This window comes from Erythrolamprus reginae, chromosome 2 (assembly GCF_031021105.1).
Source record: "Erythrolamprus reginae isolate rEryReg1 chromosome 2, rEryReg1.hap1, whole genome shotgun sequence".
In the NCBI taxonomy this organism is placed as follows: domain Eukaryota; kingdom Metazoa; phylum Chordata; class Lepidosauria; order Squamata; family Dipsadidae; genus Erythrolamprus; species Erythrolamprus reginae.
In genome coordinates, this window is record NC_091951.1 from 85,877,996 (window position 1) to 85,900,471 (window position 22,476).

The following is a 22,476-nucleotide window of genomic DNA, read 5'->3' on the forward strand; positions in this document are numbered from 1 at the left end:
TCTATATATGTCAGCTTCCCACTAGGAAGATCATACCTGAAATCAATCCCATAAAAAGGCAAGTCATATGTATCAAATGGCTATAATAACAGAATATTGCAATTCTAACTAATCTTCCTCCTCCTCCACATCGTTGATTGATTGATTGACTTTAATTGATTGGATTTATATGCCACCCATCTTCAGGGACTGGGGTGGTTTACAGCCTATAAAGAACAATACAAAATATTCTAAATCCAATTTTAAAAATTAAACTAACTAATCTAAAACCAATTTATTAAAAAAAACCAGTCACTCTCATTCTAACAAACAAAAATAAGTTCCATTCATCGGCAGGGGCTGATGTCTAGTGTCCCCAGGCCTGTCGGCACAAGTCTTCAAACTCTTGCAGAAGGCAAGGAGGGTGGGGGTTGGTACGAATCTCAAGCAATTATCATCATCATCATCATAGTTCAGTGAATTAAGGAGGCCTCTATCTGAACTACTTCTGAATATTATTTGGTTGTTGTCAATTTAAAAAAATGTTTCAGCCCCCTTTGCCTAGGGGCTGCCTATAAATATACCAGTTCCTGCATATCTCCATCAAGAGCATAGCCTTACTCTATACTATATGGGACTTCAAAACATCACTTCATACAGTTAATGAATACATGCATAAATATTTGGACGTTTATCCATTATTTTTTATAGATCCAAATTCTAAACTGTGAGAGGGATCTTGGAGTCTTAGTGGACAATCAATTAAATAAGAGCCAGCAGTGTGCAGCTACAGCCAAAAAAGCCAATGAAATTCTAAATTGCATTAACAGATGTTAATGCAATTAACATCTGTTAATGCAATTTAGAATTGCATTGGCTCAATCAAGATCAAGTGAGGTATTAATACAACTCCATAAAGCCTTAGTAAGACCACACCTCCATAAAGCCTTAGTAAGACCACATGATTGTTTTTTATATTAAGGGTTTTAAAGTGTTTTTAAATATTGGATTTGTTCTGTTCTTGTTGTGAGCTGCTCCGAGTCTGCGGAGAGGGGCGGCATACAAATCTAATAAATAAATAAGTAAGAAGTAAGTAAGTAAGTAAGTAAGTAAGTAAGTAAGTAAGTAAGTAAGTAAGTAAATAAATAAATAAATAAATAAATACTCCATCCAGTTTTGATCACAATACTATAAAAAAGATGTTGAGACTCTAGAAAGTATGCAGAGAAGAATAACAAGGATGATTAGGGGTCTAGGGACTAAAACATATGAAGAATGTTTGCAGGAACTGGACATGGCTAATATAGTGAAGAGAAGGACCAGGGGAGACATGGTAGCAATGTTCCAATATTTGAAAGGCTGTTACAGAAAAGCAGAGGTCAACCTATTTTTCAAAGCACTGAAGGCCAGACAAAGAATAATGGATGAAAACTGACCAAGGAGAGATTCAACCTAGAAATAAGGAGAAATTTTCTGACAGTGAGAACAGTCAACCCACGGAATAGCTTGCCTTCAAAGTTGTAGGTGCTTAATCAATGTAAGCTTTTAAGAAGAGACTGGAAAGCTATCTGTCAGAAATAGTATAGGGTCTCCTGCTTGAGCAGGGGGTTGGACTAGATGACCTACAAGGTCCCTTCCAACTCTGTTATTCTACTCTATTGTAAAATTCTGCTTAGAGAAAGCAGTTTTGCTGGTATCTACGTGTAAAGGCATATATGGTTTCATAGTTTAAAGACAGCATTTTGGATTGCACTGGGAATGTATTGGCACTCAATGCAGGGTGCACAGATATAATACATCTACTAATTGGCCAGATTACTGCATTTATTGATGGATCATATGTAAATTTTAAAAATTGAAAATGTAGGTAGAGGCCTTGCTTACACAGAACATACTTTACGGGTAGCATTTGATAGTAGGGATAAGCCATCCAGAAGGTGCTGATAGGAGACCCAGTTGCTGAACATTTGGAAAGTCATGGGGAGAGAATATCTTTACTACAGGACCAGAGGTTGGTTGAAACATGATAAAAAATGAAGCAGCCGTTCCTGCCTGAATAACAGTTTCCAGGTGGAGAAGATGGGACAATAGCCTTATTTCTGCTATATAGCTCTAAAGTGGACTATCAAATTTTAACCAACTCTTTCAGTCTTTTGCTCTGTGAATGGGACACCTGTATTATACGACTGTGAACAAGAAAACCTAAGTGCCATTTGCTTCAAAATACTAGAGTGAAATGGTTTCATTTAAGAATCTATATCAGGCAGTCATATCTTCCAACAGAAAAAAAATATATGCAGTTCAGAGCTGAAACTATGGAGTTCTTAATGGGCTCTGTGCCTGCAGATGTTTCATTATATTCAACTAGGTAATAATGGGATGGGGATGTTCCTATTTATAGACAGTAGCTTGCCCTACTAGTGTTGGTAGGGGTGGTTTTCTCCTTGGTAGTTCCTTGATTAGGGCATTGTTTTCTGCTTGATTGTTTGCCTGGTGTCGATACTTTACACACAATCACACGCTATTCAAAGGATACAATAAAAAAAGTTAAGCGGGAAATCAAAAAATCCAAAAGACAACACGTAGATAGGCAAAGATGATCTATTAGGACATATTAAGAAACTTGCTCTGTCTTTCAAAGCTGCTGGTCTCAATAATAATATTTAGGCTTGCTGCTGAGGAACTGGCTGTTCTCAGAGCACTCCTGAATGAGTGGAAATGAAAGCACGTCTTTTCTGAAAAAGAAAGGTCCTTGTTAGTTTTACTTTTATTTTAAAGACTGCAAAGACTAGAAAGCAGAGGAATCTTAGTATCATTCAAGTTGCTGAAACCATGGATACAAGAGAACAGATGATGAGTTAGAATACCCAATGTTACATATAAGATTATGCTCAGTGGGATCTCATTACTGAAAGAATACAAAGGAGTTTGGAGATGTGAAAAACATTGAGATTGTAATGTGTACCCCTACACAGCAAGACGTGTCAGCCCCGAATAACCTATGGTTACAAGATCTTGTCCCCTGGCAATACTACTGGCAAGGATATTAAACTGCCATATGAAATTGAAAGTACCAAATGTGGATAAATGTGAGTGGTTAATGTGCCTAAACACATTGCATACACTCTGAATAAATTAAAAAATTAAAAGTTAGTTTAAACAAAGAGAAATAGATGAATCAATTTAATATAAAGCTAGGTTTACTTATCACATTAAACCAAAAGGTTTTTGACTTTAATTGAGTATCAAGATCTGTAAATTATTAGCTTATCATTATGTTATGCACATCCAGCCAGTTATATGAATTAAATCAGGAATAAACCAAAAGTAAATCATGGGCTAATGTAATGTCAAGAACAAAGTAAGATCAGACTAAAGTCAAGCTTTGACAGTATAAAATGCATAGCAAAAAACAAATTGAAATAAGCAAAGCCTTGAGACAGCAGTAAAAGATCAAGACAATTTTATGGCAACAGGCAACTGGCAAAATAATGATATGGTTTATGTGAATCACGAAGTCCTTAGCACCTTTTAATGTAAAATGTGTAACACTGGCAGGACAGGATAATGGGGGAGAGAGAAATGTATAGTCTATAGTACATAGACAATGACTGAAATGACAAAAGTGATTGAAAACCATTGCTTTCTATAGTTATTAGTGCCTTCCAGGACTAAGGAATCACAGATGTTCAAAGACAGGATTCCCCCCCTGCAGTGCCAGTGTAACAAAATATCTCTAGGGCTCTGGTAGCACAGTGAATAAACTATAGTATTGAAAGCTAACTATGCCCACACCCTGGAGTTTGATCTTGACAGGCTCAATGTTGACTCAGCCTTCCATTTTTCTGAGATCAGTAAAATGAGGACCCGGATATATGCCGACTCTGTAAACCCCCCAGAGTGCTTAAAGCACTACAGAGAAGTGCTATTGCTATTATCATGGTACCTGCAAAGGCTAAGTTAGGGCTACCATATCTGGACTGCAAAAATGGATAACAATGGTATATCAAAAAGAAGACAGGGGACAAAAACTAATTGTGGAATGTTGTTTACAGGGAGGTCCTGAGCAATTCATCAGAGGGATGGGTTGAAAGTCTATGCTATGCAAATAATGTCTTTCTCTGTAACAGAAACTTAGCTTACCATCTTAAAGAAATAATACAGTCACTTTTTAAACTACCGGTACTCATTAACTTTCAAGCTATAAGTGTTAATTTATCAAGCCCTATCACATAGTTTTGTAGCGAACCATGGGTATCAGCTAGTTATTAAATAAGCATAAGTTGCTATTGAAAGTAATTTAACCAGGTAGCAGCAATCTCTGCTGAAGAAGTGCTAGCTGCATAATTTATTTTATTTTTCAAAATGAAAAGACAAGAGGTATAGAATTGAAAGATATGAAAATGACCTTCCGGATATGACCTACAAAAATCAAGAGTTTTTCAGGTCTACTGTATATGAAACATTCTTAATTAACACTAGTATTCGGCAAAGGTTTTGATGTTTGGATGAATTGCAGCCGTCTTTTCTGCTGAAAAAATGAAAAGCACCTTTTGAAATAATCCTTTGTACTGAACACTGCATATTGGTAAAAACAAACAGATTCCTTCCTTGTTATAATTACATTTCACAGATTGTTCTCGGTCCAATCCTGCCTTGGGTTGTGACAATCTGTAAATATTTCAGTATAGGCTCTTTTAAAATGTATGTAGTCATGCCTCTCCCTTCTGTTTAAGATTCTGAAAAAATATTTGTATATTATGGATTTGGTCAATTATCACAATGAGCAGGAGGGCACAGAAAAGCACAGCTAGGTTCAAAGCACTGAAAAAACAGCAGCATGATATTGTTTGGGCAGCTACTGCAGGCTTCTGATATCAGAGCAACGGAACAGGCAGCCTTTCAAGGCGGGATGTGCATCAGTGAATGCCACATGGTTCAAAAGCCACATGGCACAATTAGAGCCTAAATGCTAAGGGAAGGCCATCTGTTTTGTGCAATATAAAGTTATTCTCAAAACTTGCCAAATCATACATCATTAGCTAAACCACACACACACAGATCAACAAAAAAGCTCCTTACCAAATGACGACGTTATTATCTTAAAATGGTAATGGTAGTTACTGCAAAATCTGTTTCAGATATTTTTATAGAGCAAGCTAGGCAGTATCCTACACCTTATCACTATTTTTCTCAGTGCTCCCTGAATCAACACGTCCTGAAATCTGTCTTAATTAGCTCTGTATTGTGCCAACTTGACAAATAACACAGAATGCTAAGTAGCCAGGACCACTTAATGCTCACAGGCAAACTGCATACACGTCTAGCATCAAAATTCATTTGTTAGATATCCTGATGCTTAAGACTGCCCATGACCCGAAATGAAATAAACATAAAGACAACAAAAGAATAAAATATATCTAAAATAAAATAAAAGCATCTTTGTACTTTTATAGACCTGTATAAGCAATGTGGGATACGGAAAATTAATATTTTTTTAAAAACCTAAACAATATTAAAACAAAGATTACACAACATTTTAAAACAAAAATATGAATGTGTGTGTGTGTAAATAAATCTCTGGGAGGGATAAACACATCAGATAAGTACAAACAAATAATATGTGGCTAACCAAGTCTATTACAATACAATACAGTATATAGTGCAGTGCAGTGCGATGCAAGACAACACAATCCCATAACACCTTGTGGGGTGGAGTCTGGGCAACTGAATGGAGCTAGCGGAGTGTTTTAATGGCCAGGTGCCCTTCCTGTCACCAATATGGAGTTTTGTTCAGCAGATATATTCTCAGTGTGCCTAGGGATAGAAATATATGCCTCTACTTAGATCAAACTCACAGCCTCCTGATTGTGAGAGTTCCACCTCTAGGTCATCACACCACTCCACTCTCTATCATATTGATATTTAAGAAAAAACATAATCCTCTACAAAGTAGACTAAACATCTACTTTTCTGAGATGAGCTTCAGTTTACCTTCTTCTCCAGTACTTAGCTATATCTACAATTGGTTCACGATATACAATAAACCAGTTAGCTTCTCACCTTGCCTTTGGGTGCTTTGGAAAATAGGTTGACCCCCTTTGCTAGGGTAAGATATTCTACATCAACAACATTTCAATTTGTTTAATGCATCTCTTCAACTAACAGAATCCCAGTCTGTATAATTTACAAGGCACTCTTACCATATTTAATAGCACTTACTCCGAAGCATGTGTATACTTAAACATGGAAGGCCTTTAATAAACCATTGATTGGGATTTCACCACTATGGTGAGAATTGATGTTTCACTTGAGGATCATGCAAATTTGTTAATCTTTGGGAAAGTCAAGGGAAAATATAATTATTTCAAGTGAGAGGATGGTATTAATAAAAGCTACTGGTATCTCTATCCAAATTTGACTCTTGAAAAAAAAAAGTAATATTTATCTGGGGGAGGGGGGAATCTACCAGTGATATCTTTTACATTATAAGGAAGTCTAAAAGCATTTTAAATAAATAACTTAGAACCACCAAAAATATTTTATTTTACTCTGTAAGGTTGATAATAAAGCAAGTGTTACCAGTGAAATGTAGGTTTGAATATGTTGCTCACTTTATTTATTAGTTAGGCCACTCAGAGACCACTATATACTGTACTGTTGATAGGATTCCAAGTGGCCAACAAATGAAATTATGTATTTCATTTCATCTCTTTAGAATATATACCTCCTATGCATGGGGTGGGCTACTGCCCAGACAGGGGGGGAACGCAGTGTGGTAGCGAAAAAGGAGCTCCACCCCAGAGCACCCAATTTGCAGTGAAAGATGTTGAAAGAAAATGCAGGGCATCCTGTATAAGCCACGCCCACAGTGTGGCAGTAAAAAATTTGGTAGCCCTTCACTGCTCCTATGAATCACTAAAGAATTGGTACTCATAAATAAAATCTGAATCAAAATTCTGATGGTGGACTCAGAAAAAAAGATAACTGAATAACAGATTTGGAAGGGTGCTTGGAAGTCTTGTAGTCCAACCCCTTGCTCAAACAGTGGAGCCTATGCCATTCTGGACAAGTGGCTGTCCAATCTCTTCTTAAAAGTCTCCAGTAATGGCACATTCACAACCTCTGAAGGCAAGCCATTCCACTGGTTAACTGTTCTCACTCTCTGGAAATTTCTCCTTAGTTCCAGGTTGGGTTTTCTTCTTGATTAGTTTCCACCCATTGTTTCTTGCCTTGCCTTTTGGTACTTAGGAAAATAAGTTGACCACTGTACCCTAGGTAAGATATTCTATGTAAACAATGCTTCAGGGGTTTTTCAGTGCATCTCTTCAACTAACAGAATCTCAGTCTGTATAATATACAATGCACTTTTACAATATTTAATGGCACTTACTCCTAAGCATGTATACTTAAACATGGACCATTAATAAACCATTGATTGGATTTCACCACTATGGTGAAAATTTATGTTTCACTAGAGCGGTGATGGAGAATCTGTTTTCCCTTGGATGCTGAAAGTGCCTACGCCCATAATTTAATGCACCCCATACTGCCCTGTCCCCCAGTGCATGTGATGCCCCCATGCTGCCCGACTCCCCATATATGCATGCACAACCCCTCCTCTCCCATTTACGGACTTCCAGTGGACCTGTTAGGCCCGTTTTTCACCCTCCCCAGGCTCCAGGTGCTTTCTTGTAGCCTGACGAAGGTAAAAATGACTTCCATTGCCCCCCCCCTAAGGCCAGAAGTACCCTCCCAGGACCTCCACATGAGCTGAAAATCAGCTGGCTGGCATGCACAGGTGCACTGATCTGAGCTAGGGCAAGAGCTCGCGTGCTGGCAGATACAGCTCCACATGTGTTATAGGTTTGCCATCACGACACTAGAGGATCATACACATTTGTTCGTCTTTGAGAAGGTCAAGGGAAGATATAGCAACAGCTTCCAAAAATATTACCTATACAAAAAATGGCCATTTCCTTCTCTATTATTTCAGACTGCAAGGTATGGAATAAAGGATTTCAGTTGCAGGAAGACAACTTTTGTTTGATTGTTAGAAAAATATCTTCCTAACAGTAAGATCAGTTCAACAATAACAAAGACCATCTATTGTATTGGTAATAGGCTCTCTTTCACAGAGTAGGTTCAAGAGGAAGCTAGTTGGAAGGGTACCGTATTTTAATTAGCTATTCTGGCAGTGAGAATAATATTAGATTCAATAGCCAATTACCCCTCCTTAGTTTGTGAGTCTATGTAATATGATACAATAATAAAAAAAAACACCGAGTCTAATTTTCATTGTTTGGATACTATTCATTGCTAGGGTATTTTTCTTCAAGCTGTTCTTGAAAAGGAAGTGCCTAGCAGGATCATATCAAGAATTCCTTTCAAAGGCAGGAAATAACAATAGCTGTTCAAGCTAAAAGTCCTTGTTAAAGAGACAAAAGGGAAGACATTGTCATCTTTAACCCCTTGCCTTGCCCTGTCATCTCCAAAGCCATTTCCTTTGCCATTTCCTATTGCTGTCCCTGCACTCCAAATATTCGATGTTTTGTCTATGGTGGGAAAACTGTATAAAACCAGTCATTTGACTCCTTTCCAACAGCAACACTATCTCCCTTGGGCTTTTTTAAATCCTTCTGCAAACGTTTGTAGCAAATTCTCTGCAATTGTAAATGTACAAAATGCTGATTAACAAGAGAGAAATAGCACTGTTTAAAAACAAATGAGAATGGACAGCTGGAATTTCTCAAGAAAGACAAAATATTGATAATTAAATATGGAGACCTTACACACATTTGCTTAACTTTTGCTCAAATACTGTCAAGGAATGACGGTCCTTAAACTAGATCAACATTGTCATCTAGTGGCCATTTAAGTATTCTGATCAGGAGAAAAATGAGCAATTGCTGCTTTCCCTCCCTAAAATATAAATAGCAGGAGATCACAGGGATTTTTGCTTTTAGCTGTGAACAGTTTGTTTCAAAATTTTGATTAGTTATTTATTTAGCCAGCATCAATGTTACGTAACTGTGCCGTGGATAAAAGATAAAGCTATCACCTATCAGTAGTCAGTTAACATCTAGACATGGGTAAACAGCCTTGGAGAAACTGGAAAGATCATTAACAAGGATTTTTTTTATCTGATCAGGGGATGTCTTTTTACTTTCATCTAGGACTGTAAGGACAAAAGGAGGCAAACATCTCTTCTCCTTGGAATGTATGAACGATCAGAAGAAATGTTTTACCCCTTTAAAGAGACTCAACAGCTTTTATTACATAAAATCAGAAACAGAATACCCTACGAAAATAGACTAACTATCCTGGGCCTTGAAAGCTTAGAACTACGGCGCCTAAAACACGATTTGAGTATTGCCCACAAGATCATACGCTGCAACGTCCTTCCGGTCAACGACTACTTCAGCTTCAACAGCAACAGCACAAGAGCACGCAACAGATTCAAACTTAATATTAATCGCTCCAAACTTGACTGTAAAAAATATGACTTTAACAGTCGAGTTGTCGAAGCGTGGAACTCATTACCGGACTCAATAGTGTCAACCCCCAATCCCCTACACTTCTCCCTTAAACTCTCCACGATTGACCTCTCCAGATTCCCAAGAGGCCAGTAAGGGGCATACATAAGTGCACTGATGTGCCTATCGTCCCCTGTCCAATTGTCTTTCCTTATCGCTTTTATCTTATATATTCTCTCCTTTATATACATTCTCTTCCTATCTACTTCTCTTCTTTTTTACTTCCTATCTTTATATATATTACTTAATGTCTATTCTTTTTCATATGTATTGTATATTGGACAAAGAATAAATAAATAAAATAAAAAATAAAAAATAAAAATAAAATAAATAAATAAATAAAATAAAAAACATAAACAGGGACGGAACAAAGAGGATTTTGAAGAGATACCTTTATCAGTTGACTGCTTCAAATCTTCCATTTCTTTAATAATAATTTTATTAAGGGTTATAATGGAAAAAGGTTAAAAACTAATGCATACGTAAAAATAGAAGAGTAAAAAGAAAAAAGTAGAAAATGCAGGAAAAATAGAAAAGAATAATAGAAAAGGATTAAGAAATAACTTTTCCTTTCATCACAAATGTAAACAATTTTAGTTAACTTATCACCTTCTGTTATAATACAACAAATGGTGACTTATTCCCATATCTCATTCCTTAACTATAAAATATAAATAGAATCTTAAAACTGGCCCCTATTCACTTTCAGATTGTACTGCTGTTATATGGGGCTACTTTTCAAGACTATCAGGAAGCTTCAGCTTGTACAGAATGCAGCAGTACAGACAATTATTTGTACTCATAAGCCAATTGCAAACCCTTTGATTTCTACAGTTTGTTCATGAGAATCTTCTCATGAGAATCTTCTCGGGGGTAGGTTTTGGATTCTGCTACTGCTAAGGGATGTGTGCCCCACATACGTGCAAAATACTAAAACAACAAGATGGCTGTGTCTATGGCACCACTGAGACAACTGGCTTAAGGGTGTAGCTGGCCTGGGGTCATTGCCAGTTCCAGTGACTCAGGCCACCAAGTTACTAATGGTTCTATAGCACAGGTCCGAACTGATAGGAACTCAGCTCTGCTCTGGAGTCCATGTAAACAATCTCACAATCTCTCCTTTCTCCAGAGAGATTTTGCCAGCCACAATCTAACATCCAGCAGCCAATGCCCAATATAAATGCCATCCTGCTCCTTCATGAACATCCAGCTCACATATCCTGAGAGTTGAATATTCCATTTTTTCCATATAGCTTCCCATATATATCATCTGGCCAGTTTAATTCTCATTCTGTGTGAGTGTGTGTGTGAGGGGGTGAGTGGAGGGAGGGAGAGAGGGAGGGAGGGGAGAGAGGGGGGGATGATCTCAAGTGATTTAATTTTTATAGAGAAAAGATGATTTGACTTAAATTCCTGTCTGAACTGAAGTTTCTGAATCTATGGTGAGGGATTTCAGTCTTGGGAAGTAAATAAAATCCAAATGGTGACAGTGTGACAATTTGAACCCCAACAAACATGACCAATTGTGAAGACACATGGGAGCTATCATTCAGCAATTATTAGTACAGTACTCCATAAATTGGCAAAATATGCAATGTTGAATTAGACAGCAGAATCAGATTAATTACTGTAATCTACATTAGTTTTGTATTTCTCCATCCAGAAAAAGTGGTGCCACCCATTCACAAAGTCTGAGATGGAATCTCATATATTTCTATTCTGTAGCTTTAAAATATCTAAAACATCTTACTTTAAAGCATCTCTTTTTAAAATCCACCAACATAATTTTTACTCTGTCTTCTGAATGTCTGTAGGCAGGGCCGCCGATAGACTGGTACTACTGGGAGTGGCGTCACGGGCCCGGGGAAATTGAATAATGGGGGGGGGCCGCGGCGCTTCTCCTGCTGAGCCCAGTCCTCTCCCGGTGGCTTTCGGCTCCTCCCGCCGAGGAGCTGCAAGGCTGGCCTTGGAGCCCCGCGCGGCCAGCGTTCCCTCGTGCCCGGCGGGCTCCCCTTTCCTAAACCCCCGCCAGCCCCCTCCTTCCCTTCCCGCCCTGCCCTCCTTCCCCGAGGCGTCCCTTACCCAGCATCCCCTGCCGGGCAATGGGGCAGCGGGACTGCTAGATGGGCAGCTTTTCCGGCGAGGGTGAGCAAGGCGCGCCCTTCTCAGCTCTCGGCCTCCACCCGTGCAGAAAGCATCCTTCCTCGCACCCAGCGCCGGCCATGGGGGCTTCCGCCGCCGCCTTCCGCAAGGCCCCCCGAGGAGCCGCGTGGGTCTCGAGCCTTCTCTTGGTGAGTCACCACGGCAAGGATGCGGGCGAGGGAGAAAGGGAAGAACCCGGCGCCTCGGGGGCTTCCCTCTTGCGGTAGAGGGGTAGGTGGTTTGTGGGGAGCGGGGGAGGGAAGGAGCCCGGCATAGTCAAAATCACAATTTCTTTCGTTTCTTTTTCTTTCTTTCTCTCTTTCTCTCTTGCTCTTTCATTCTTTTTTTCTTTCTCTTGCTTTCTTTCTTCCTCTTTCTTTCTCTCCTTCCTTCCCTCCTTCCATTTCTTTCATTCCCCCTCTCTTTTTATTTCTCTTTCATTCTCTTTCTTTCTTTATTTCTCTTTCTTGCTCTTTTTCTTTCTCTCTTTTACCTTCCCTTCCTCTATTTCTTCTTTTCTTTCTCCTTCCTACCTTCTTCCCTCCCTCCCTCCCTTCAGTCCTTCCTCTCTTACTCTCCCCTTTCATAAGTTTCCTTCCTTCCTCTGTTCCTGTCCATTCCCCCTTTCTTTCTTTCTTTCTTTCTTTCTTTCTTTCTTTCCTTCCCTCCCTCCATTTCTTGCTTTCCTTCTCCTTCCTCCCTTCTTTCCTCCCTCACTCCCTTCTTTCACTCCTTCCTCTCTTACTCTCCCCTTTCACACCTTTCCTTGCTTCCTTTGCACCCTTCCTCTGTTCCTGTCCCTTCCCTCTTTCCTTCCTTCCTTCCCACCCTCCGTCCATTCATTCACCCATTCCTCTCTTGATCGCCCCTTTTACCATTCCTTCCTTCCTTCCTTCCTTCCTTCCTTCCTAGCTCGCCCTCGCCTTTCTTCCCTTCCTTCCAGATGGGAGTGCCCCCTCAAGACACCCGCCTGACTGCTGGTACCCTGCTTTTTCTCTCCCCTCGTCCTTTCCAGCTCCTCGCCGGTGGCTGCCGGGTGTGGGATCCCCCTCCCCACTCCCCTCGCTAGAAAGCACATGGTTTCGTCAACAAGAAAGGAGAAGTGCCAAGGAGCCGTAAATAAGCCTCGCTCCGCCTGACCGATGCCAGGATCTTTCTTTCCCTTGTCACTCCCGCTTCTTTCTTTCTCCTGGATGAGTCCACACAATCGGCTTAACCCAGTTCCTGAAATAGCCTATGGCAGTGCTTCCCAACCTTGACAACTTGAAGATATCTGGACTTCAACTCCCAGAATTCCCCAGCCAGCATTCGCTGGCTGGGGAATTCTGGGAGTTAAAGTCCAGATATCTTCAAGTTGCCAAGGTTGGGAAACACTGGCCTATGGGATCGCCTCGCTTGGCGTGAAGCGGGAAATGATCCCCGGGGGATGGAGTGGCTTGGCAACTTAAAATAGTTTTAAAATGGCTGTATGGGGCCCCAAAATTCCTGATGGTGGCCCTGTCTGTAGGGATGCTCCAACTTGTAGCATCAACTATTCCAGTTGTAGGCTCAAATTTTTTTTAAGCTATTAAATTATACTTTCAGAATTAGCAAACATGCATTTTTTTCTGGTCTTCTCACACACTCAGAACAAATGTCACAACATTATTTATTTATTTATTTAATTGGATTTATATGCCGCCCCTCTCCGAGGACTTTATTATGTTATGAGTGATTTTGCAAAGCTGAATAACCAATGGTTTGTTTTAATGATTGTTTAATTGACTTAGTTCTAACAATGCATTAATCACAAATGGAAGATTATACATTGCAATGTTCAGATTCACAATATTCCTTGCAATGTGTTAACTGAATCATATTTTAGTGTCTACCATTTGCTGGTATCCTGTATGTCTCAGTGCATGCATACACCTTCTAGCTGGTAAGTTGTGGGTAATGATATTTAAAAATCTAACGTGCTGTGATTGGACATTAAATTATGCTTAAATTATGTTGTTTTTATTAATTATTTAAAAAATCCTCCAAAGTTAGTTTAAATGAAACTTTTAAAATGCCACAATGGATACCGTTAACATGGGGCAACTAATGCCTTAGAGAAGGCAGCATTTTTTTTGGCTTCAGCTCTATTTTATTATACATGCAAATTGAAGTATTGTGCTCAAATTGCATAGCTTCTTATAAAGTTACTCGTGTAGCTTTTTGCACCTGCAAAGGAAAGATATATAAACCAGAGAACTACGTTATATATATGCAAAAACAGATAAACAAATCCACAGCAGTGCTTACTTGTCAAAAGTTTTGTTTCTGTTTCCCAGCTGGCAACATCACTTTACATAAAAATATGAACACTTTTAATGCTCATACATTTTATAACAGCTGCTCACAAAATGCATATTATAGAAATACACTGTATACTTTTAGAACTAAAAGGATCTCATTACTTCATTTTGTGAAACAGAACAAATGGAGGAAAGCATAAAAAATAACTGAGAACATCATTTTCAGGAAATCTGTTATTAGAATCTGACATTGATTTTATTGAAAAACCGTAGCAACAATGCAGAATGTTAGGGTAAGAACTTTGTTGAACGCTCTATTCCAAAATAGCAGATACGTGTTATTATTTATAATATTCTTTCATAAGAAATCAACGATGGATCACTTCTCTGTACTGAAATCCAACTTTTTCACTGGATGCTTCTACACAATTAGGGTGGCAATCACTCAGTCCTGCAATAGAAAGTACGTTTGTTTTTGTTTCAGAATCTAAAGTCCTATTAGTAGTTCTGCCTAATTGCTACAGTAAAATACAATGATATTAAATTAATTGATTGATAGTTCAGTGTTTTACCTAAAATAGATTACTTAGTTTACCAAATTATAGTACCAGGCCAAATGCAGAGTTTAATTTGTGCCAAGAATAAATTTTGAAATGTACTGTTAAAACCAAAACTTAATCCTGGAGTATGTGAAATAAAACAAAGTTGGACTAACATATGCAAAACATAACTCCCTAATCAAGTAACCAAAATAGCTCCAGGCCTTCTTTGACAATAATTATAAGTTTAATTTATTGGCTGCCCAACTCCTTCTTGAGTCTAGGCAGCATACAATATAAAGTTCTCAATACAATGCAAATTAGAACAATGCCATATGGCAATGCATCTGAAAAAATAATACATGCCAATCATATTTAGAAAATACAATTCAGAAAATAGTGACTTAAATCACTAGGATTGAAATCTATTTAAATAACTGCTGTTGCCCTTCTCTTCTCACTTAACTACACAGTCATACTGTCAGACTTCAGCTGTGCTCTTGACAGAGGCAATGCACTATAAGGTAAAGGAGGAATACATCATTTCCTTGTGCTGGGTGAAAATAACTGAAGTTGAGAAAGATGATAAATGCCTCTTTCTCCTGACAGGTGTCTTTATTAAAGGATATACCTCTATCAGAATATAGAACGTATATTTTTTATTATGTTTAACTGAAAATTTATTATGTTTCACTGAAGCTACACATAAAATATTTCATAAAAAGAAAAACAGGGAGGAATTAAAAATGTTTTAAATAGGAAAAGATGCAGTGACTTTCATAAGATGTTCTGAAAGAAGAAGACAAACAACATTAATCATAAGGAAGTGGGCAACAATCAATTTAGACAGAGTTCAAAAAGAATGGCATTTCAATGACCAAGAGAAAGGAAGAAGAATGAAAATAATTGACTTTCCATTTAAAGCAATGACTGTAAAACTTGGGTACTAAATAAGGGTGAGAGATAAAAGATAGATGCTTTCAAATTATAAATTTGGGTATGGACATTAGCAATGCTATAGATAGAAAGGGGAAAAAACCAATCAGCCCTAATGTAAATAAAACTGACTGCTCCCTTGAGACAATAATCAGCAAGCAGAAGCTCAGATCTTTGGGAATATGAGATATAGGCAGATAATAGATGAGGAAAAATTAATACGCTTGTCAAGGCTTCAGGAAATAAAGGAAACCAACAGACTGCACTGGTTGGGAGGAAGATCTTGTTAGTTAAATTATATAATACTTCACATATTAGTACAATACAATCCCATTAAATGTTACAATGAGGTCATAGAAAAGCACATAGGTCTGTTTTACTCAAAAAAGATAAAACTAATGATATACTGGCTTCCAATAGATTTTTCAACCCAATTAAAATCTATATGTGCTACATTTTCTTTTCTATTGTAAACCTTTTTAAAGTACAAAGCACTTAATAGTATTTGAAAATGAAATACTTCAGGAAATATGAGCATTTTTCTGCATATTCTCCAGAGACTGACAAATTCTGTACATATGAAATATAAAGTCTAAAAGGCAACGTTTATCACGTCTGTGAACTTTAACTACAATACAAAAGTTGCAATATTCTGGCAGATTTAGCCAGGGGTGGGTTCTAAAAAAAATTACTACTGGTTCTCTGGGTGTAGTTAGGTTGGAAGGCACGTGACTGGGAAGACGTGACCAACTTGGTGTCATTCACGAACACTCAGTCGCATGACTTTCCCCAGCCATGCCTACCGAAACATTGGCGAAAATTTTTGAGACACTGACAGAGGGAAGGGGGGGAACAGAGGGGGAAACCTCCCAAAAATAGACCACCAAAGGATTTAGGGCAGTGATGGCGAATCTATGGCATGGGTGCCACAGGTGGCACGCAGAGCCATATCTGCTGGCATGTGAGTCGTTGCCCTAGCTCAGCTCCAACGTGCATGTGTGTTCCGGTCAATTGATTTTTGGCTCACACAGAGGCTTTGGGTTTTTGGCTTCTGGAGGGCATCTTGGAGAATGGGGGAGGGCATTTTTACTCTCCTCCGGCTCCAGGGAAGTCTGGAGTCTGGGGAGGGCGAAACACAAGCCTACTGGGACCAACAAGTATTGGGAAACAGGCCATTTCCAGCCACCAGGGGGCTGTTTTCACCCTTCCCAGACTCCCCAGGAATTATGGATGTGGGCTCTTATGGCACCCAAGGAAAAAAAGGTTCACCATCACTGATTTAGGGTATAGAAAAGCTATAAGATTCCTAGAAGGAATCCAAGCATTCAACTTTCCATCCCGGAGGACATGCCTATGTTTATAAATCCACTGGATGAGTGTAGGGAAAGACAATGGGAAGGAAAGGGTTGGAGATAGTAAAAAATACAGGTGAGACACTGGACTGTGCAAGCAGGGTGGGAGGGAGAGAGGAAAGTTCACCCGATCCTGGCTCTGAGCAAGGGGGGAAGGAAGAACTGGCTGCAACCCCAGGCGTGGTGGGAGCTATGGGAAACCATAGAGTCCTGATTTATTTATTTATTAGATTTGTATGCGGCCCCTCTCTGTAGACTGATTGCATATGCAGGCTCATGCTCTGCAGTCACACATGTCATTCCTATTCCACCCCGGGTTCCTCCTATTGCAGTTTAGGTGTAATATTGGAGTGTAATATCCCTAAAATATATGGACCAAGTAACAGCTCACGGCCCTCCCACCCTATGCCCTGCCCCACCTGTCACTGTCTCCCCCAAATTGCACTTCCCTGTGAGGAGAGCATCTTACTACAGTCTGGCAGCTCTGGATCTTGCAGATTTTTTAGGGTTTTCTATTAAAAAAACACCTCCTACCCCATCTGCCACCCCCAAATTGACACATGGAGACTGGCAGCTCTGTCATGTCTCTGTGCCATTGTATGCAAGGAAAAATCTTGCAAAGTAAATACAGTGGTACCTTAAGATACGAACCCCTCGTCTTACGAACAACTCGTGATATGAACCCGGGGTTCAGAAAAATTTTGCATCTTCTTATGAACTTTTTTCGAGTTACGAACCGGCGTTCGGGAGACAGCTGGGAAGCCGCGCGGCTGTTTTAAAAGGTCACAGCCGGGCTGGGGGGCTGCCCAGCACCCCCCCAAACCCCGAACTTTTGCCGAACTTCCGGGTTCGGGGTTCGGGGGGGTGCTGGGAAGCCCCCCCACCCGGCTGTGACCTTTTAAAACAGCTGCGCGGCTTCCCAGCTGTCTCCCGAAGCCGAACGCCGAACGCCAAACCCGAACTTCCGCGTTCGGCGTTCGGAGACAGCTGGAAAGCCGCACGGCTGTTTTAAAAGGTCACAGCCGGGCTGGGGGGCTTCCCAGCACCCCCCCTCCAACCCCGAACCCGGAAGTTCGGCAAAAGTTCGGGGTTCGGGGGGGTTCTGGGAAGCCCCCCAGCCCGGCTGTGACCTTTTAAAACAGCCGCGCGGCTTCCCAGCTGTCTCCCGAAGCCGAACGCCAAACCCGAACTTCCGCGTTCGGCGTTCGGAGACAGCTGGGAAGCCACACGGCTGTTTTAAAAGGTCACAGCCGGGCTGGGGGGCTTCCCAGCACCCCCCCTCCAACCCTGAACCCGGAAGTTCGGCAAAAGTTCGGGGTTCGGGGGGGTGCTGGGAAGCCCCCCAGCCCGGCTGTGACCTTTTAAAACAGCCGCGTGGCTTCCCAGCTGTCTCCCGAAGCCGAACGCCAAACCCGAACTTCCAGGTTCGGCGTTCGGAGACAGCTGGGAAGCCGCGCGGCTGTTTTAAAAGGTCACAGCCGGGCGGCAGCGGTTTTTTTGTGGGTTTTTTTTTTGGTTGCACGGATTAATTTACTTTACATTGTTTCCTATGGGAAACAATGTTTCGTCTTACGAACCTTTCGTCTTACGAACCTCCCCCTGGAACCAATTAGGTTCGTAAGACGAGGTATGACTGTAAAACCTTCTTGTGGTAATCACGAGAAGTTTTTCTGTACTTTGCAAGGTTTTTCTTACAAGGAACAGTTGAAAGACGACCCGGAGCTTGCAGTAAAATGTGTGTCTCAGGGCCCTCCTGTCCCTCTGCCACCTCCAAATTGTGGCCCCCTGCGAGAAGTGCATCTCTCCCACCCCACCCCACCCACTTCCCTTTTACCTTTCCATAAAGAGCCCCGTTTTCTTCCTCAAACCTCAGGAGGCAGCCTGTGAAGGAAGAAGCCTCCGTGCCCGAAGCCTTTGCGACGGCAGAGGAGAGTGGGAAAAAAGGCACTTTACATTATCTGCTATATAAACGGTATGTGTATGCAAACACACACACGCACAGCTCTTCTAAAATTATACACATTCAACCTCAAATACTGAGAAAGGAAAAACATACCCAGAGCCCAGAAGGGAAAAAAAGAAAAAAAATTCAACATTTTCCTATTAGTTCTGCGTATCTGACCGTACCCATAGGAGCCCATCACTGGTAATCACTAATCTTACATAATATACAAGTCAACAATTTGTTGACAGTATGTATAAATTGAACACTGTTCATGAAACTGGCATAATTTTATGACCAGATCAATTGTACATATACTGAATGGAATATGTGAATGTATGTATGTCACCGTTAATGTCTACAGCTATACTTCATGTTTGCTTTTAAAGTCAATTGCAAAACATATGTCATAAACAATAGTGGCAAATGTTCACACCAGGGAAAACTGCAGATTTGTTTTGAGCAATAATGATTAATTTGAAGACTATTTATATAAAAACTGAAAAGAAATAATACATCTAACATACCATTTAGTAAAGATTGGCAGCCATAAATTATATATACTGCTTTTTATGAGATTATTAATTTCAATTGGAACTGGATGGGTGGGCATTGGATTTGGTATTGTGTACTGTACTGTTTTTTATTATTGTTGTGAGCCGCCCCGAGTTTGCGGAGAGGGGCGGCATATAAATCCAATAAACCTAAACCTAAACCCATATATGTATTTCTTGCTGAGCAATCTATTGTGGCTTAGAGATTTGGATATTTTGATTATAATTATAACAACAACAACAATAATAACATGGTTAGAAGGGACCTTAGAGGTCTTCTAGTCCAGTCCCCTACTTCAGACAAATGGTTATCCAACATCTTCATAAAAACTTCCAGCGTTGGAGCATTCACAACTTCTTGAGACAAGCGGTTCCACTGGTTAATTGTTCTAACTGTCAGGAAATTTCTCCTTAGTTCTAAATTGCTTTTCTCTTTGATTAGTTTCCAGCCATTGCTTTTTGTCCTACCTTCAGGTGCTTTGGAGAATAGCCTGACTCCCTCTTCTTTGTGGCAACCTCTGAGATATTGGAAGACTGCTATCATGTCTCTCCTAGTCCTTCTTTTCATTAAACTAGACATACCCAGTTCCTGCAACTGTTCTTCATGTTTTAGCCTCCAGTCCACTAATCATTTTTGTTGCTCTTCTCTTCACTCTTTCTAGAGTCTCAACATTGTTTTTATATCATGGCACCCAAAATGGAATGCAGTATTCCAAGTGTAGCCTTACCAAGGCATTATAAAATTTATTAACACTTCACGTGATCTTGATTCTATCCCTCTGTTGTATCCCTATGCTTTTTAAAATGTAAGATAATTTATAGCACAATTTACTGCATAGCAGAATCAGTATTTTTTCCTTTAATTCCCAAATTTGTTTTCTTGCCTAGGCACTGGAAGCTCTTGGAGACTGTAATTGAGCTCAAAATCCAAACTATTGCTAGAACTATGCAAAAGATACAGAAAAGGCCTGTGTTAAGTTTCTCTACTGAAGAGGCAGCAGACAGTTTAGTGCAGTGATGGCGAACCTATGGCATGGATGCCACAGGTGGCAGACGGAGCCATATCTGCTGGCACACAAGCCTTTGTCCTAGCTCAGCTCCAACATGCATGTGTGCTGTCCAGCTGATTTTTGGCTCGCACAGAAGCTCTGGGAGACGTTTTTTGGCTTCCAGAGAGCCTCTGGGGTGATGGGGGAGGGCATTTTTATCCTCCCCCGGCCCCAGGGAAGCCTTTGGAGCATGGATATGGTGAAACACGAGGCTACTGGGCCCACAGAAGTTGGGACACAGGCTGTTTCCCACCTCCAGAGAGCCTTCGAGGGGTGAGGGAAGCTGTTTTTGCCCATTATGGTGTGGGCACTCACCATAATGACGTGTGAACGGTCTTTCGGCACCCAAGGAAAAAAAGGTTTGCCATCACTGGTTTAGCGACTTCAGCTCTTTATTGGTCATATAGCTAGCAAACATCAGCAAGGCCCTGCTATTGGCAGGGGTTTGAGCAGGGAGCCCTTTAAATCAGGAGCCAATCAGATTTTACCTGATTGAGTTCCTGGTGGAACTGGAGTAAAAACTTCCCAGCTTCTCAGGACATAACATCCTGGCCACTTTCTAGTGGTGGCCCAGAGTTTTTAGTCCAAATATGGCCACAAATATATGTAAAAACAAAGATACACAAACATACACATCTGGCTTTCATACTGAAGAAGGATGCGCCCCAGAGGTGGGTTTCACTTACCTTTGCTACTGGTTCGGGAACAGGAGTGCACACGTGTGGTTTGTGAACACATGACGCTTCTGCACAGAAACTCTGTGATGATGTTCTGCCGGATGGACGGAGCCTCCTGCCGCTATCGGTTCACCCAAACTGGCTGAACTGGTAGGTATCCACCACTGGTGCACCCCACTAAACAATAGTGGAGCTATTAGAGCACAGATGTTGTGAAGCTGTCAAAGGTCCTCTCTATGACAGCAAGAACAGCTAAGCAACCTGAAGCAACACAGGCATCTCCTGTGATAAGCTGGAAGAAGAAACAACTACTAGATCAGGGGTGTCCAACTTAGCAACTTTAAGACTTGTGGACCAATTTCCAGAATGCTGACTGGGGAATTATGGGAGTTGAACTGCAAAAGTCTTAAAGTTTCCAAGGTACAAAGGTAGATCTTAATCTCAGACAAAGCTTATTAAAGCTTTGGAAACAAACATCCTTGTAAAGGAAGGTAAAATTATTTAACTATCAGCCTTAGTGATGGAGGCACATAGAGAAACATAGATGTTACCACCATGTCACATTTTTCCATTGTGTGAAATTTATGGTGCTGCTACAATTTTGCTCAGGAAAATGGTCTACATTTTAACTCAATCACCTGTTTCTCTTTCCTGTCTTGTGGGATGCTTGCTATCCTTTGTATCGAAGAGCTTTAGTAAAAAAAAATACTGAAAACTAATAAGCAAATGTACAGTATTCAGTATCCCTATATTTCCTGCACACTGAGCGTCAGCTTGTATAAAGGATGTGCTCGTTTATTCCAAAACTACAAATAAAGATTCATGATAAATGACTAAGTGAATCTAACAATTAATTGCAGAGTTGCCTGTTTCCTGCCAACATTTCCTGCTGCAGGGAGCTCATCCCAGACTATTATAAATTATTTGATCACTCATTTTTACACATGTTGGACTGGCCAACCTCACAGCGATTGATTTACAGTTTTGCCTGTACATTTCATATTTGCCTCCACGGAGCGCAGAGTTTTTGTTTATTCTCAAGGTTGACTCAGCCCGAGGTGAGTAAAATGAGGACCCAGATGATTGGGGGCAAATACGCTGATATAGAGAGAGGGCTGTAAAAGCACTATGAAGCGGTTTATAAGTCTAAACGTTATCGCTATTCTTCTGGGAACAGTTCCTGTTCAAAGTGCAGCAGGTAAGGGGTAGGCAATGTTGGCTCTTCTATGATTTGTGGATTTCAATTCCCAGAATCCCTGGGCCAATCATGCAAGCTCAGGAATTCTGGGAGTTGAAGTTCATATCTCATAGAAGACGAGCCAACTTTGACTACCCCTGAACTAGGTCAACCATTGCATGTCAAAACAGACAATGCGTACAATTCTAGTGAATTCAGCGATCAAGGTTCAAGGTGCACAGCATACACCCCCAGCCCCACACACGAGGGGAACCAGAGAGAGATAACGCAACACGGAAATCCGGCCACCGTTA

At 40.5% G+C, this 22,476-nt stretch overlaps 1 long non-coding RNA gene across 1 annotated transcript in view; it reads right to left on the reverse strand.

The window, feature by feature from the left end:
* Nucleotides 1-22,461, reverse strand: part of LOC139158465 (uncharacterized) — a 40,367-nt gene extending 17,906 nt beyond the window's left edge. The window contains exons 1-2 of the long non-coding RNA XR_011557697.1: nucleotides 22,365-22,461; nucleotides 20,995-21,162 (exon numbers count right to left, since the gene is read on the reverse strand). This is a non-coding gene — a long non-coding RNA (uncharacterized lncRNA). The remainder of the gene's footprint in view (nucleotides 1-20,994; nucleotides 21,163-22,364) is intronic.
* Between the last annotated feature and the right edge of the window lie 15 nt (nucleotides 22,462-22,476).